This window comes from Enhydra lutris, unplaced genomic scaffold (assembly GCF_002288905.1).
Source record: "Enhydra lutris kenyoni isolate GAN:26980312 unplaced genomic scaffold, ASM228890v2 scaffoldscaffold5, whole genome shotgun sequence".
Lineage (NCBI taxonomy): Eukaryota > Metazoa > Chordata > Mammalia > Carnivora > Mustelidae > Enhydra > Enhydra lutris.
In genome coordinates, this window is record NW_019154089.1 from 1,699,103 (window position 1) to 1,715,596 (window position 16,494).

The 16,494-nt window shown below is 41.8% G+C and overlaps 1 long non-coding RNA gene across 3 annotated transcripts; it reads right to left on the bottom strand.

Moving 5' to 3' along the window:
* Positions 1-605: 605 nt before the first annotated feature.
* On the bottom strand, positions 606-16,037 carry LOC111141126. Of its 3 annotated transcripts, XR_002640184.1 has the most exons (7): positions 15,977-16,037; positions 14,573-14,611; positions 12,973-13,054; positions 11,805-11,880; positions 4,055-4,183; positions 3,291-3,432; positions 606-904 (listed from the first exon to the last, which is right to left on the bottom strand). It is a non-coding gene; the product is annotated as an uncharacterized LOC111141126 (long non-coding RNA). The 3 variants fall into 3 exon arrangements; XR_002640185.1 differs by lacking the exon at positions 3,291-3,432; XR_002640183.1 differs by lacking the exon at positions 606-904 and having other exon boundaries at positions 2,936-3,432.
* Between the last annotated feature and the right edge of the window lie 457 nt (positions 16,038-16,494).

Here is a 16,494-nt window from a genome sequence, read left to right on the forward strand (position 1 = left end):
GAGGGCTAGAGTTGAATAAGGGACAATTAAAAAAAAAAGACTTTATTTATTCATGAGAGACAGAGAAAGAGGGAAGCAGAGGCAAAAAATAGGCTCCCTATGGAGCAGAGAGCCCAACATGGGACTTGCACCCTGGGATCAGGACCTGAGCTGAAGGTAGATGCTTAATTGACTGAGCCACCCAAGTACCACAAGGGACAATTTTTAAATAGCCATGGTGAAGAGTGGAACTGCAATCCCACATCTGCATTTATGTTGTATAACCATTAAGAACTGAGGCGCCTCCAAATTAAGTGATGTTTAAAGCCTACTGGTTAGCTCTGGAATGAAATTTTGGGGGATCCAAATTCCTCATTGAGTCTTGAGTCGTCCATTCAAAACCATATCTGCCTTCCACTTGGTGAGACTTTTGACTCCAAGTAATCTTGGCTATCTTGGCTAAAACTTCCCTTTATGTTGTTTCCAGCTCTTAGATGAAAGAGGCTCTGCTCCTTATGAAGAAACATGAATGCATTTTAGAACTAAGATATGCACTTACCCATGCTTTTGTATAAGGCTGTAATGCCATCTGGTGATCATACAAAGAAGGAAAGTCAAACTTTATCATTGAGTAACTATTTATTGAGGATCTGCTTAGTGGCTCATCAGCAAAAAGACACATTGGAAACCAAACTTAATACAAGATTTCAGTCATCAAATGCCTATTTCATGAAGGACACAGTACAAGGGTAGGGATTCAATGACCAATTGCCAACTCTTGATGATCGTAGTCTGATGGCGAATGCACAAGGAGTCTGGCCTCAAGGTGGTTCTGGCCGTGAGTAGAGATGAATCAAGAGCTCTATACTGGTTTGGGTGACTTGGGAGTGGGTGAGTTGTGCACCAGGGATGGTGAAGAATGTGGCTATAAAGCAAGAAATTCTGCTAAGACTTTGGAAGGTCTAAGTGACAGCTTGGTACAGCTATGTTATGTAAGACTTTAAACACCAGGAAAGAGTTTGGATTTGAGCTGATAATGAAGACCTTTTACAGTTTTGCACAGGAGACATATTGAGGACATATATTCTGATACCACACAATCATTAGGCAGCTGATAATGCTTTCTAATTATTATCATAATTTTGAGGATAAGGTACCATTATTCCTGTTTTATGTAAGAGATTAAGAAGCTTGCAAGAGATGCAGCTAAACAGTGACAAAAGCCAGGATCTGAACCCAGTTCTTTATCAGTCCAAACACAGCTTTTGAGCATTATATGATACTGCCTTCACCAGAGCTGTAGTCTCAGAATCTCTTGACAGTCCACCATCTACTTATTTTTTAACAGATTTAACGCCCTGAAACCAGGTCATCCCTATAATTGAAGCCATTTAAAAATAGAGAACTGTTAACCAATGGCTCTTTAAGCAGTGGCACGGCAGGGAGGGCAGGCAAGGGGGGGTTTAGGAAGGAATTTTTGAGTAGATAATACATGTAATAAAATTCAAAGAACACAAGTTTTCCCCAACTTAAAGGTAACACACTTACCAATCATTTCTTTTGTATTCTAAGGATTTTCTATAAAGAAACACTTTGTATGTGTATATGTATATGTGTATGTATATATGTATATGCTTGTGGTTTACTAAAGATGGCCACAAATTCTTTGCTACTCTTCTCATAGTGGAATCAATTTCCACTCTGCCTGCATCTGGAAGGGCCATATAAATGGCTTTGACCAATAGGACGCAGAAGTGACTTTTTTTTTCACAGAAGAGATAAAATTTTAAGATTTTTTTTCACCCACTTGGAACCCAGTTGCCATGTGAGATACCCAACCACTATGAAGAGGTCACATTGAAAGAAGCAAAGTACTTCAAGTCTATAGCTCCTACTGAATGAAGACTTCCAACAGCCAGAGCTCTAGCCGAGTCCATGTAGAACGCAACCACCCAGCTGAGCCCTATCAAGTGGAAGAATTTTAATACTTGTTTGAACCACTAAGTTTTAAGGTGGTTTGTTACATAGTGATACACTAAATGAAGATTTATTTACCTCTTTAATAGTAATTTCTATGCCCAGTGTGGGGCTTGAACTCATGAGCCTGAAACCAAGTTGTGTGCTCTGCTGACAGAGCCAGCCAGGTGCCCTTCCATACAGAAGTTTAAAATCTAGTCACATAATTCATTCCTTTTAAGTACGTCTCATTTTTTTTTAAACTTGGAAGGCAAAGGTACTATATTACACAATTAAAGGAAAAACCATGCTTTCTTATTGTACTTTTTAAACATCGTTCGGAGTCTATTTCTGGACATCCTTTTATCTGTTCAATTCATTGAGTAAGCTATTCGGGTGCCAGTATCAACATTTTACTCTTTTTGTAATGTTTTAACATCTGGTAGGTCTAGTTATCCTCTATGATTCTAATTTCTCACAATATTATGATTATTCTTATTTTTCCATATGAATGTTATAATCATCTTATGTAGTTACAAAATTAATCCTGTTACTTTTATTGGAATTTTTATAAACTTACAGTTTTCTTTAGGAGATTTATCTTTATGTTGAAATTTCTTGGACATGGTATGATTTACCACTGAAGGTCTCATTTGTGTCTGTCAGTATTTTAATGTTTTCTTCATCTGTAACCTCTGTACATCTATCTAATTATTCCTATCTTTATTTTCCTTCCAAGTTATCTTCAAACCTATTATTTTTTACTTCAATGGACCACTTTCAGTTGATACCCATAGATATATTTCCAAGTAAACTTACCATCTATAAGTGATTTTATCTAACTACCTTTGGTAGTAACTTTGAACAAAGCTTTTTTTTTTTTAGATTTTATTTATTTATTGGACAGAGAGAGACACAAGCAGGGCGAGTGGGAGAGGGAGAAGCAGGCTCCTCCCAGGACCCTGGGATCATGACCTGAGCCAAAGGCAGATGCTTAAAAACTGAGCCACCCAGGTACCCCTCTTTTCTCTTTTTTTAATAAGATCATTTTTAGGGTTTCCTCATTAAGCATCACACAGCCTTTTGGGTAAGACACTTTTAATAGGTTAGGAATGTTGTTCCTCAACAATTTTAACAAATGCTATTTTAGCATGTAGGGAGATTATTCTCGATATATTGTTGAAATAATCTTGGAATAACTTTTCCGTGTTGTATTATTATGTAACAGTTTGTTTATAATATGTATCTATAAAGTCTTTATGCCCTTAATTTAGCAGTTGTACTACTATGCATGTAAAATTAAAATGGGAACCCTACTCTACCCCAACCTTTAAAAAAGTAAATCTTTGGAGCACCTGGTTGGATCATTAGGTTGAGGGTCCGACTCTTCATTCAGGTCATGATCTCAGGCTGGTGAGATGGAGTCCAGCATTGGGATCTGCAGGGGCCTGGAGCCTGCTTAAGAGTCACTCTCTCCCGCTTCCCAACATTCTTTCTCTTAAAAAAAAAAAAAAAAAAAAAAAGGCAAATATTTCAGGAATGTTTTACTGTCTCAGAATTCTTATTCTGACCCTCACTGAACCCACAGTTTAGTAGGGCCAGCACTGAAAAATTTTAGTAAAATGTGACAAACACTATCATAGGGCAAGTCTGGGTGTGGGAATGTGACCCACTGAGGCCTTCCAGACGAGCATTTTTTAAAAACCTGAGATTCAGAGGTGGTATGACAGGAGGAATGAAGTAGATGGATGCTAAAAGCAAGACTAATGGGTTTGTCTGTAGATGTTCTTTGTATGCTAAGAACAAAAGAAAACCTCCTCACGCTTCAGCACCAGTGGCCAAGACGCTGATAGACTGAAAGAAGGTATTTGGCATTTGGAATGGTTTTAAGAAACTAGAAGAAACTGGCACTTAAGTAGTTCATCGAAGATATTAATCCTTAATCTGAATGAGTTTGATGATTGAAAAAGGCAGCAATTATTCATTAGAATTAGTTGGAAAGACCTGGAGGCACCATACTTAAAAGTTACAAATCAAACACTAGCTTTGGAACTAGATTAAATTAACACCACAGTAATTTCCTACCCACTGTGTGACCTTGGGCAAATAACAGCAGTACCTTGTAGGCCTGTTGAGAGGATTAAGATATGTAGAATGAGTTTACAATTCTGGCACATCATCAACACGCAGTAAATGTTGTCAGTGTTGCAAAACACCACATGTCCTGCAGTTCATTTACAGGAATATCCTAAAATGACAAAACGCATAGATTCACAGGTTATTTACTTTTATAGAGCCCCAGAGTAAACGTGTTAACATTATCCATTTAAGTCTGGTTATAACCTACATTTTAATCTTTCACCTACTTGTCAGCACAATGACCACTAGTTAGAGAAGTTTTTTAGTTGTAATTTACACACAAAGCTGTTTCACAGCTTTTAACTATAAAGACATAGATTACCAAAAAAAGTAACAAAAGGCCACACATATATTTTAGTTAACAGATGTCTCAAATTGGAACAGATCTGCAAATCTATTATTTTCATTCAATACTTTCTGAAGTTAAATTTAGTCTTAAATAGTTGTGCACTAAATTACATCTTTAGAGTCCAAGAGCAAATGCTTTGGAAATCAGACGCCATTGTTTTCATAATTTTTTTTCTTTCAAACGGTTAAACAAAACCAGCACTGTTGATACCCTCACTTACTGTGGTAATCTTAAAAAGGAGGATATGCCAATGGCATTACTCTATTTTGGATACATTTTGACACAAAGATATTCATATTTATCAGCAGAAGGTCTTTAGTCAGCTGTCAGCTGAATTGAGGCTGCTTGGCTGTATGGGAAGTGAGGAAACCTTGAGAAGCTGGTGAATAATACCTTTCAAAGGACTCTTACTCAGCATCTGCAGATTCTGATTAGCTAGCTCTGTGGGAAGCCATGGTGCAAAGATACTTGGAACGGGTATTCAGACACTCAGGCAAGGTGGCTTCTCTGCAGAAGGGCTGTCTGAGCTAAGATCTCAACTCAAAGGAGACAAAGTGGAGAAGGAAGATGGAACCAGAAAGAAAAACAGCATGTGCAGAGACCTAAGAAAAGGCTTATCAAGGACCGAAAGAAACCAGTGTGGCCAGAAGGGAATCTGAGGGTAGTAAAGATGAGGAGATAAGAGGGCTAAGGGGTATACTGTATAAGGCCTGACAGGCCATGTTAAGGTAAGCAGGGACTATTTATTGTCTATTACTCACCCTCAATGTCTAGCAGAGTTCATTTAATAAAGGCTATAAACCCATTAAAAGTGTGAAATAAATGACAGCCTTTGATAAGATATGTAATTAGCATAGGTCATTGTCTTCCTCTAACTCAGTCCTGGAGATTACACAAACAAGAAGTAAGTTAGAGATACAAAGAGACCTTGGAGGAACTGATCACGACTGCCTATTACAGAGGGGCAAGAAATGGAAGCCTAGCAGAGATAAGGGCAGAGTGCCAAGAGAGTAGGGGTAGTGCAGGCTGGGACAGAATTTTTCTGTTTTGCCTTTTCTCCTCCTGCTCATTGCCTCACATCTTTCACTGGCAGGGTGGCCCTCACCTTGCAACCTTACTTAGCGCCTGGAGTTCTCCTCCAGAGTACTCAACTTAGGAGGAGAGAAAAGTTCTACTAGCAGCTACTCTGGTAAAACCCAGATTCTAATGCAGAGGCTTTGTGCCTCAAGGTATTCTCTACCCTCCAACCATTCCCGCACCAGAGCCTGAGCTTAACTTCTCCCTTTTACAAGCTGCTGATAAAAAGTCCCATCCTCCACTGTGAGCTCCGAGAGTAAAAAATCAACTATCACATCCGCTATAAAAGCAAACAAAGCCAGCCAGTATGCTAGAGGAGACAAAATAAAGGACTATAGAGGGGCACCTGGGTGGCTCAGTGGGTTAAAGCCTCTGCCTTCGGCTCAGGTCATGATCCCAGGGTCCTGGGATTGAGCCCTGAATCGGGCTCTCTGCCAGGCAGGGAGCCTGCTTCCTCCTCTCTCTCTGCCTGCCTCTCTGCCTACTTGTGATCTCTGTCTGTCAAATAAATAAATAAAATCTTTAAAAAAAAATGACTATAGAATAAAAGGTGATGAATATTAAAAATGGAATATTTATAAAATATGGGTAACAGTGAATTAAGGATCCTGGTTATACAGTTCATTGTTCTACCAGCAGACAAGGGCCTAGGAAGCAACAGCACCTTAGTATCAAGAGCATACCTAGTGGGGCGCCTGGGTGGCTCAGTGGGTTAAAGCCTCTGCCTTCGGCTCAAGTCACGATCCCAGAGTCCTAGGATGGAGCCCCACATCGAACCCCGCATCGGGCTCTCTGCTTGGCAGGGAGCCTGCTTCCTCCTCTCTCTCTCTGCCTGCCTCTCTGCCTACTTGTGATCTCTGTCAAATAAATAAAATCTTAAAAAAAAAAAAAAAAAAAAAGAGCATACCTAGTGCCCAGATCTTGTTCCTGAATGCCATTCACCAATAAAGGAACCAGAGGTCCCTGGACAAATGTTTGACACTGAGACAGGAAAGATACAAGATGAACACAGAGCATCTTAATAGTGCCATAAAGCGAGAAGCACTTAAAAACCAAAACCTCACAATGATGGAGCATACTGAAGGGATACAGTAGCCAAACAAAGCTCCCAAAGGTCAAAGCTGGAACACAACAAAATAAAGTATTATTGGACTACTTCCCAAAGCATAACAGAAATATCCATGAGTTCATAGTGGTATAAATAAATTGAATGAGAGAAGAGATCAATTTATTTCTTAATAATTTCAAGTAACCAGGCACCTGGGTGGCTCAGTCGTTAAGCATCTGCCTTTGGCTCAAGTCCCGATCCCAGAGTCCTGGGATCAAGCCCAACATCGGGCTCCCTGCTCAGCGGGAAGCCTTCTTCTCCCTCTCCCACTCCCCCTGCTTGTGTTCCTTCTCTCCCTGTGTCTGTCGAATAAATAAATAAAATCTAAAAAATTTTTAAAAAAGAATCCAATTAACCTATCTATATATTATTCCACCTTCAAAAGAGAGTACAACCCTTGTCTTTTTTTTTTTTTTTTTTTTAATTTGACAGATCACAAGCAGGCAAAGAGGCAGGCAGAGAGAGAGAGAGAGAGAGGAGGAAGCAGGCTCCTCGCCGAGCAGAGAGCCCGATGCGGGGGCCGATCCCAGGACCCTGGGACCATGACCCGAGCTGAAGGCAGAGGCTTCAACCCACCGAGCCACCCAGGTGCCCCAACCCTTGTCTTTTAAGTGTTTGTTGCACATGTGATTTCATTCCAAAGCACACAGAATTGGGTCAGGGGGAGTAACTCTACAGTGGAGAAATTTGGCAAGACAAATCTCAGCCCAGCTGATCAAGGTAACAGCAACACTAATAAGTCATCCTGATAGAAATAGAATGGAAATTTACCTCTATGGTCTTCCTCTCAAAATCCCTTAAGCCCAGCTTATTCATGAGAAAAACTCAATCCTAATTGAGGGACTTTCTACAAAACACCTTGCTCAAATTCAAGGTAATCAAAAACAAGCAAGTCTAAGAAGCTGTCATAGCTAAAAGGAACCTGAGGAGGGGCACCTAGCTGGCTCAGTTGGTAAACCATGACACTTTATCTCAGGGGTGTAAGTTCAAGCCATACGCTGGGCATAGAGGTAACTTCAGTACAAAATCTTAAAAAAAAAAAAATAAATTGGGGCACCTGGGTGGCTCAGTGGGTTAAAGCCTCTCCCTTCGGCTCAGGTCATGATCCCAGGGTCCTGGGATCAAGCCCCGAATAGGGCTCTGCTCAGCGGGGAGCCTGCTTCCCCCTCTCTCTCTGCCAGGCTCTCTGTCTACTTGTGATCTGTCAAATAAATAAAATCTTAAATAATAATAATAATAATAATAAATAAATTATTTTTAAAAAGGAGCCCAAGGAGGTCTAATAACTAAATGTAATATCCTCAAAGAGATCTTGGAACAAAAGACATTAAGTAAAAACTAAGGAGGGGCCTATCATTGCTTAGTGGGTTAAGTCTCTGCCTTTAGCCCAGGTCCTGAGTTCAGCCTGCTGCTCTGCCTACTTGTGATCTCTCCCTCTCTGTCAAATAAATAAATAAAATCTTAAAAAACAAAACAAAACAACAAGAACAAAAAAAACTAAGGAAATGTGAATAAAGTATGGACTTAGGTAATAGTAACATATCTATATTAGCCCCCTATTTTGTGATAAATGAACTACACTAGTGGAAAATGTTATTAGAGGAAACTGGGTGTAGGGTACATGGGAATTCTTTGTACTAATCTTCACAACTTTTCTGTACATCTATAATTATTCTAAAAATAAATTTCAAGGTCCATTTTATCAGCCTTTTCTAAGGTAGTAGTTAAGTCACCCTTAACAAGTAGTACAAAATGTTCTAATATTCCAAAGAGCCTTGGAGAACAGGGAGGGCCAAAGTAACAGGCTTCTTTGAGCCAGACCTTAGGATACTAAACTGACAAATATATGACCCAGCAAGCTGGCTTATTGTTTTTAAATAGCAGTAAAGAGAAAGAATTGCTAAGCAGACATTCTAAGTATTACAGTTGATTTGTTAATTCAGTGAAATTGTTTTCTAAGAGAATATTGACAGGTCCATTAACTGGAGCTGTTCATAAAGCCCTAATTAAGCAACAAGATTCAAGGAGTCACTGTCACTCTTTTAAGTACTTAATTAGTTGCTCTTATGGGATTGTTTTCTTTTTTTTTTTTAGATTTTATTTTTATTTTTTTGACAGAGAGAGACCACAAGTAGACAGAGAGGCAGGCAGAGAGAGGGAAGCAGGCTCCCTGCTGAGCAGAGAGCCCGATGCGGGACTCGATCCCAGGACCCTGAGATCATGACCTGAGCCGAAGGCAGCGGCTTAACCCACTGAGCCACCCAGGCGCCCCTGGGATTGTTTTCTTTTGTGTGAATTCCTAGGCAGTGATCCACCTTGCTGTGTCCCTTTGGGGCCTGCACAATTTATTTCTCTGGGGTTTTATTTATCGGATTACAATTTGAGACGTAATCCACAATTTAATTTATTTATTTTAAGATTTTATTTATTTATTTGACAGAGATCACAAGTAGGCAGAGGCAGGTAGAGAGAGAGGAAGGGAAGCAGGCTCCCTCCCAGGACCCTGGTATCATAACCTGAGCCGAAGGCAGAGGCTTTAACCCACTGAGCCACCCAGGAGCCCGAAATCCACAATTTTAATGTGAAAGTCCACTGATAGCAGTTTCAACCCTGAAGGAAGGGAAGTAAATTACAGATAGGCACCAGGGATGGTCTACTCAATACTTGCTGCTCCCTTATCCACCCTGCCTTAGTTTTTCCTCTTAGTATGGCATAGGACTGAGCCTTGAAACTTGAGCAGGACAATTAAGAGGGTCACTGTGTCTCCTAATTGCTACCTACAACAGGAGGTGGCAGCTTGGAGTTAAAGAGTTACTTTGAAATGTTTTACTACATCATCTTTTATTTCCTCACCAGGAAATTTAAAAAAAAAAAAAATCAACAGGGAGTAGTAGGTGACTAATTAACTTCACTTATCAAGTAGGAAATCCCATTACATTATTTTAATGTGCATGATTAAGCCACTGAAATCTCCTGGGATATTGAATACAGGCACAGACATCAATGAATCATCCTTTTCAAGTGGCAACAAAGAGGCATCCTCCCTCCACCTGCGTAGCCTTAACAGTGGTCAGGAAGATGATCTGTATGTTCAGAGGAGCTTACCATCCCAGATTTTAAACCCTGACGTCATGACAAAAGTCATCCTCCTTCCTTAGGGACCATTTCTATTTCACTACCTAGGACTGAAGCGGTGATCAGGCTCTGCTGGAAATGAAGACTGCTGTTTTTTCTTAGAACCTCTCCTTCGGGAATATATTAAAAATGAAGAGAATCACTACAACAGAAGCAAGCTGTGCAAAGACTATATACAACAAACTCCAAACACAAGAAATGAGGACTAATCTACTGCTGGATTACTAAAGTCATCTGAGTCCTCTAAAAGAGGTAGAGTTTAAGGGCAGAATGGTAAAGGCTTGCTGTAAGGTAAAGGTATTGATAACCTGGAATTTTTCAGAGACATGTTGGTACTGGCCCTGAACTTGTCACTAATGAGCTGGCAATCTTTAAGGCCTGAATTTCATTTTCTATAACAGGGATTGGTAAACTCTAGCTCACAGGCCAATTTTGGCCTGCCAATCTGTTTTTGAAAACCCCTGAAGCATAGAGTGAAGGGGAGAAATTTTTGCCGACCCCTGCTCCAGAACAGCAGTGTATAACAAAACTTTCCACATTAGTGGAAATGTTCTTGGAGCTGTCCAAGATGGTAGTCACTAAATACTGAGATGGAAAAGCAGACTTAGTTTTTATCAGTTGAACAGTCTTATTTATTGCATAGCATAGCTCTAGAAAATGAAGACTTTAGTTTGAGCCTTGGACTTCAGATCAAGTATTCTCTAATATTCTCGTACTCTACATAATTTTTTAGAACTCATATACAGTTTTTAATCATATACATTTTTTTCCACCTGTAAAGAAAACCTCGGTTCTTAAAAAAATTTTCTTTCTTTTAACGTAAGCTTTACAAACAATGTGGGGCTTGAACTCAGGCCCCTGAGATGAAGAGTCGCATGCTCTTACAAAAAAAAAAAAAAAAAAAAAAAATCACATGCTCTATGATGCTGAGACTGAGACTGAGCCAGCCAGGAGCCCCAAGAACACTTCACTCTCACACTACTACCACACTCTCACCATTTCTGACACCAGATGTGTGTGTGGGTTATCCCCCACACCAAGCAAATCTGTGTCACCAGCTGGGTGTCCTACAGTTTCACTCAATTCTGACACTCTATATACCTGGAGTATCATTAGACCTCACAGGTTAAGGGCACAGTCCAACAAGACTGCCCCTCCCTCACTTCAGATGCCAATCACAAGTTCAAGTTGTTACCAGTGAACAAGTTTTGACCAGTCTCTGATATAAATCAGAGGTTCCCACAAACTACCCCGTCAGGTTTGATTAATTTGCTTGAGTAGTCTCAGAACTCAGGAAAATGGCTTCCTTACTGTTTATCAGTTTATTTTAAAAGGATATGAGAAAGGCTATAGATAAACATCTAGATGGGAGATGCACAGGGCAAGGCTATGTGGAAAGGGGCAATGAGCTTCCATGCCTTCTCTGGTATACTACTCTCCCAGCCCCTCCAAGTGTTCACCAACCTGCAAGTTCCCTAAACCCCACACTATTAGGATTTTTATGGAGGCTTCATTATGTGGGAATGATCAATTATTAACTCCCATTTCCAGCCCCTTTCCCCTTCCTGAAGAATGCAGTTGGGGCTGAAACTTCCAAGCTTCTAATCATTGCTTGGCCTTTCTGGTGACCAGCCTCATTAGAACAAGACATTCCAATCACCCAGGAAATTTCTGGATTTAGGAGCTCAGTGTCAGGAATCAGAGTCAAAGACTGAATAGTAGAACAAAAGATGCTCCTAGTGTTCTTATCATTTAGGGAACTTTAAGAGTTTTGGGAATTCTGGGGCACCTGGGTGGCTCGGTTGGTTGGGCATCTGCCTTCGGCTCAGGTCATGATCCCAGGGTCCTGGCAGGAAGCCTGCTTCTCCCTCTTCCTCTATGCTTTCTCTCTCTCAAATAAATAAAATCTTAAAAAAAAAAAAAAAAAAAAGAGTTTTGGGAATTATGTGCCAAGAATGGGAGCGGAGGCCAATACAGATATTTTTTCTGTTATTGCACACCACCCATCTGAGCTGAAACAAGTTAATGAGAACCTACACAACAAGAGACTATATACATTACCTATCCTGGTGTCACATAAGGCTGTCAGACATCTGAGGTCCTGATGGAGGCAGATTTCTCTCTCAGGTAAAGGCATCTAGGATTCAAAGAGGAAAGGAATGACAAGCTATCCCTAAGATAGGGTCCTCTCCTCAAAGAAAAAACAAAAAACTGTTTGCACCCAGACTAGGAACAACTCCACAGAAGGAGTTACTCCACTCTCAGAGGTGCAAAACGCTGCCGGAGAGTACTTAGCCACAACACCAAAACAGTGCTTGGAGCCAGACCTCAATAAAGGCAGTGTTTGCTCTTCCAACAGTGTAACACCATCCAAGGCATCACATTAGCCTGGATAGCTGACAACCACTGGGTGACTCCCAAAACAGCTACCCAGACATTCAAGTAGAAGATGGATACAGGTATCCTCATGAATTCAATGTTGACTGCAAACCACAAGCCTGGAGGCAGTGATGGCAGACTTTGCTGCCAAGCCCTTTAAACAAATAGCAAACAGGAACCCCTTTCCCATGCCTTCGGTCATTCTGTCCAACATTCATGGAATTCCTGCTATGTGCCAGGCACTATGACTGGGATCTAGCAGTGAACACCCAAGATACACCGTCCTTTTTTTAAAAGATTTTATTTATTTATTTGACAGAGTTCATAAGTAAACAGAGAGACAGACAGAGGGAGAGAAAGAAGCAGGCTCCCCGCTGAGCAGAGAGCCCAATATGGGGTTCGATCCCAAAACCCTGGGATCATGACCTGAGCCTAAGGCAGAGGCTTTAACCCACTGAGCCACCCAGGCGCCACTACACTGTCCTTTCTTTCCTGGACTTTATACTCTCCTTATACATTCTACAGATGGAATGGTACAGATAATCTCAGAGATCCTAAATGCCTTCAGACCATAACCACTGATATCCCACTTAGCTACACTGTCCTTTCTTTCCTGGACTTTATACTCTCCTTATACATTCTACAGATGGAATGGTACAGATAATCTCAGAGATCCTAAATGCCTTCAGACCATAACCACTGATATCCCACTTAGCCTTTCACTGCTCAGAGGCCAAACTTGTTGGGGGGCAAATATTGGTGATGTTGCTTTCTGATGGATACCAACTAGCAAACAGGCCTGCCACACAGGAAGCAGTCACTGTTGGAATGAATAGGGAGGGACATTTACCTGAGAATGCCATACCGACTGTTCACCAGCCACTAATTTCCTCTCTTCAGGAGGGCCAATGATGCCCTACTTTCAAGTCATCCTAAAAAAGAAAAAGATTTCACGGTTCAACACCCTATACTAAAACAGCAGCTCCTGAAGCTGCTTTTCTGTAGAAATGGAAACAATGCTGTCTGCCATTTATGATTTACCCTATTTTCAATACCTTTCAGAGTTATTTTATTTCCCATCATCTTTTTATTGCCTATAATTACCATTAAACTAACCGTTTCCCCAAACCCTCTAGATATCTCAACTCCTAAGACCCCATTTGTAAAAGGCTATTCACAATGAACATCTGAGGTATTCACACAAAGCACTCAACATTAAGCTAAGGGAACCCTTTTTAGGGAAAGGCAATTGATAGAACAAAGCTAGCTTTTATAGGGGCGCCTGGGTGGCTCAGTGGGTTAAAGCCTCCGCCTTCTGCTCAGGTCATGATCCCAGGGTCTTGGGATCAAGCCCTGCATCGGGCTCTCTGCTCAGCAGGGAGCCGGCTTCCTCCTCCTCTCTCTGCCTGCCTCTCTACTTGTGATCTGTCTGTCAAATAAATAAATAAAATCTTAAAAAAAAAAAAAAAAAAAGCTAGCTTTTATAAGGAACTCCCCTGCCTCCTAACATCCTCACCAGTTCCTCCTGTGGAATCCAGGATGTCACTTTCCACAGAAGCAGCAACTAAGTCAGCCTTATTGGATAATCTCCAGCATCACCCTGAGTGATAAGTATTTGCCTAGAACTGAGAAGCATCTCTTCTCAGAAAATTAGCGATCCAAAACAAAATCACTACAAAAAGGGACCCAGTATTTACTGCTCCAAAGGACTCTGTTCATTCCTGAAAATCAGTAAGAAACTCACAAAAATATATTATCAGCCTAAAGAAGAAATTAGTATGGTTGTAGCTAGGCCTACTGCCTAGAACCTCTCAGTCTACTGGTATTTTTCTCTTTTATTAAAGAGCCAGAGAAGAATGCCCATAATTTTAAAGCAACTTCACACCAAAATTTCCCTAATCAGGCGTTCCTATAGTTAACTAAATCAATGAAACCCTCGACAAAGGGATCAGCATGACTAGCTCTGTATGGTGCAGGAGTGGGGGCCAGGCACTTTGATTTGCAATTGAAAAATTGCAAAAATCCCACTGACTTTTTTCTCTGTACAAACCCCCTTTGGAGCATCTGGTAGGCACTCAAACAATAAAAAGGTGACTTTCTCCCTCAACTTCTACATTACTCATGGCTTGTTTACCTTTGTTCCGTTTCCAAGCAATGATTCAAATAACTTCATACTAGCCAAACCTGTTGAACAAGAACCACTCAAAAAGATTTGGATTTTTAGGTGTCCCCCTGCAAAATCATGCCCTTACAGATTTAACCTTTGTGAGTAAGCAATTATGCTGGCATCCTGGTATAGTTAATAACAGAGTTGGCATGAACCAGGCCCAGAATGCCAACCAGCTGTGGGCTGCTTCTCTCCCAGCAGTGTAACACTTGCCTAGGTACAGGTCAACCTAGGCAGCTGCCTACCGCTGGGGCAGAAGGCAGGCGAATGAAGTTGCACTCACCTGGGGCTGCCTCTGTCCAAAGCCCACGCCTGTCCCCCTCTGCAATCGAAGCACGCCAGGTTAGAGTCAGCCAACAGTAGTGAACACTTACGTGAAGTTTAAGACCTCTGCCCGCAAACCGCATAACTTATTTCTGAGTCATAGAAATAGACAAACAAAAAGCTATTCCTTGGTTAGCTTTATTTTCTCATATCATTTGTTACCCATGTGCCACAGCAACTCAACAGGGGGATTTTTTTTAACATTTTATTTTTAAGTTATTTTCACTCAACATGTGTCTCGCACTTAACAACCCCGAGATCAAGAGTTGTATCCTCTAGCGACTGAGCCAGCCGGGGCCCCTCAACAGCAGCATATTAAGGGTCTAGTCAACAAGTAGAAGGAAGCTTGGCTCTATCACTTAACAGCTAACAATGAACAATTTAACAATGAACAAGTAATTTAACCTCTTCGCACCTTCCAGTCTCATTTGTAAAATGGGAATGTTATCAATAATACTCTGTACACAAGCTGGTTGTTAGATCTAAAAAGAATATAAATTAAGCCTAAGAATATCTGGTATAGAATATGTGGTCAATAAACACTTGCTGTTATCAAAAGCTACATTCCAGGCAAGGAGATGAGGAATGGGGGGGAATAGGAGTGGAAAAATTATCCTGGGAGAGCAATGGGCAGTGAAAATCGTGAAGAATGGTTAGAACTAGACTGGAGAGGATGTGGATTATGAGACCTTTTGAGGAACAATAAAAGCAGTACTTTATAAAAACCGGATGTGATAATGGGTATGAAAGGAACTGGAAACAAGCTGCCATTCCTGCCAATGACCTCAAGTACTGGTTGAAAGCAGTAACCAAAATGTTTGCAAGAATGTTAATAAACATTCTTACCCATTCACCATAGTAATTTACCTTATTTCCATAAGATTAGGGTATCTAAGACAATACCTTTTTCCAACCAAGCTCTAATTTGACTCTTAACCAACTCCAAACAATTGAGAGAAAAGGTAAAATAGAGGGGGCTTATCGTTCAGGTCTAAAAAAAATGAATCTTAAAACAGTCTGCCCCTTTCAGGGGCTTGGGTTGAACGACCTGACCGAGCTCCACCCGGACACGTGCTCATCACAAATCTTCCCCAGCCCCTGGCCCTGGCGCCAGGCGTCCGGGAAGCGAGCCTCTCAGACCGGATCTAGGTGACTCTCCAAGGACAAGAGGGATGGTAGAATACAGGGGGCGACTCTAGGGCTACATTTTCCCAGCGACTCTTCAAGATGCCCTCCAAACCCGGGGTCATGGTGGAACGAACCCCAATTTCATTCCGAGCCTCGGAAGAAGCCTCCCCACCGCTGCCTCTCGCCCTGAACTGGTAAACCTCCACGGCTTCTCCCCGCTTGGCCCTTAACTCACCGGCACGTGTCTGGGAGCTCGGCCGGGGTACTCCCGCCAGAGCAGAGGCCGCAGGGGAAAGGACCGCACGAAGCGGAGGGGAGCCCCGCCCCGGGGCGGATACTGAGCAGGCCCTCAGTGGGCGGGGCCCGGAAGCCCCGCCCAGGAATGTCCGGGTTAGGAAAATGCGGGAGCGGTGGCCGAGGTGAGCATACTCCTTAGAGTAGCTACTACCTCACAATGAAAGGGGCAGGAATCTGCACGAGGGCTACCATTATTTGACTCCCATCCCGTTTGTTACCTACGAATGGGAGGGAGCATTGGGTTTGGACGTGCTAAAGACTAAACTTGGGGTGTCCGAAGGGAGGCCGTGCTTCCTACCTGCCCACAGCGGGTGCCCGTGGGACGCCCGTTCCTCTCGCTCGTGTGGTGCCTTTGGGTTCCTGCGGGAGCAGCTCACGCTTTTTCCACCTCCCGCTCAGATCTATCAGGCTTTCTCCAGTAGCTTTGTCTCTCGGCTGATGGCTTGCTCACCCACA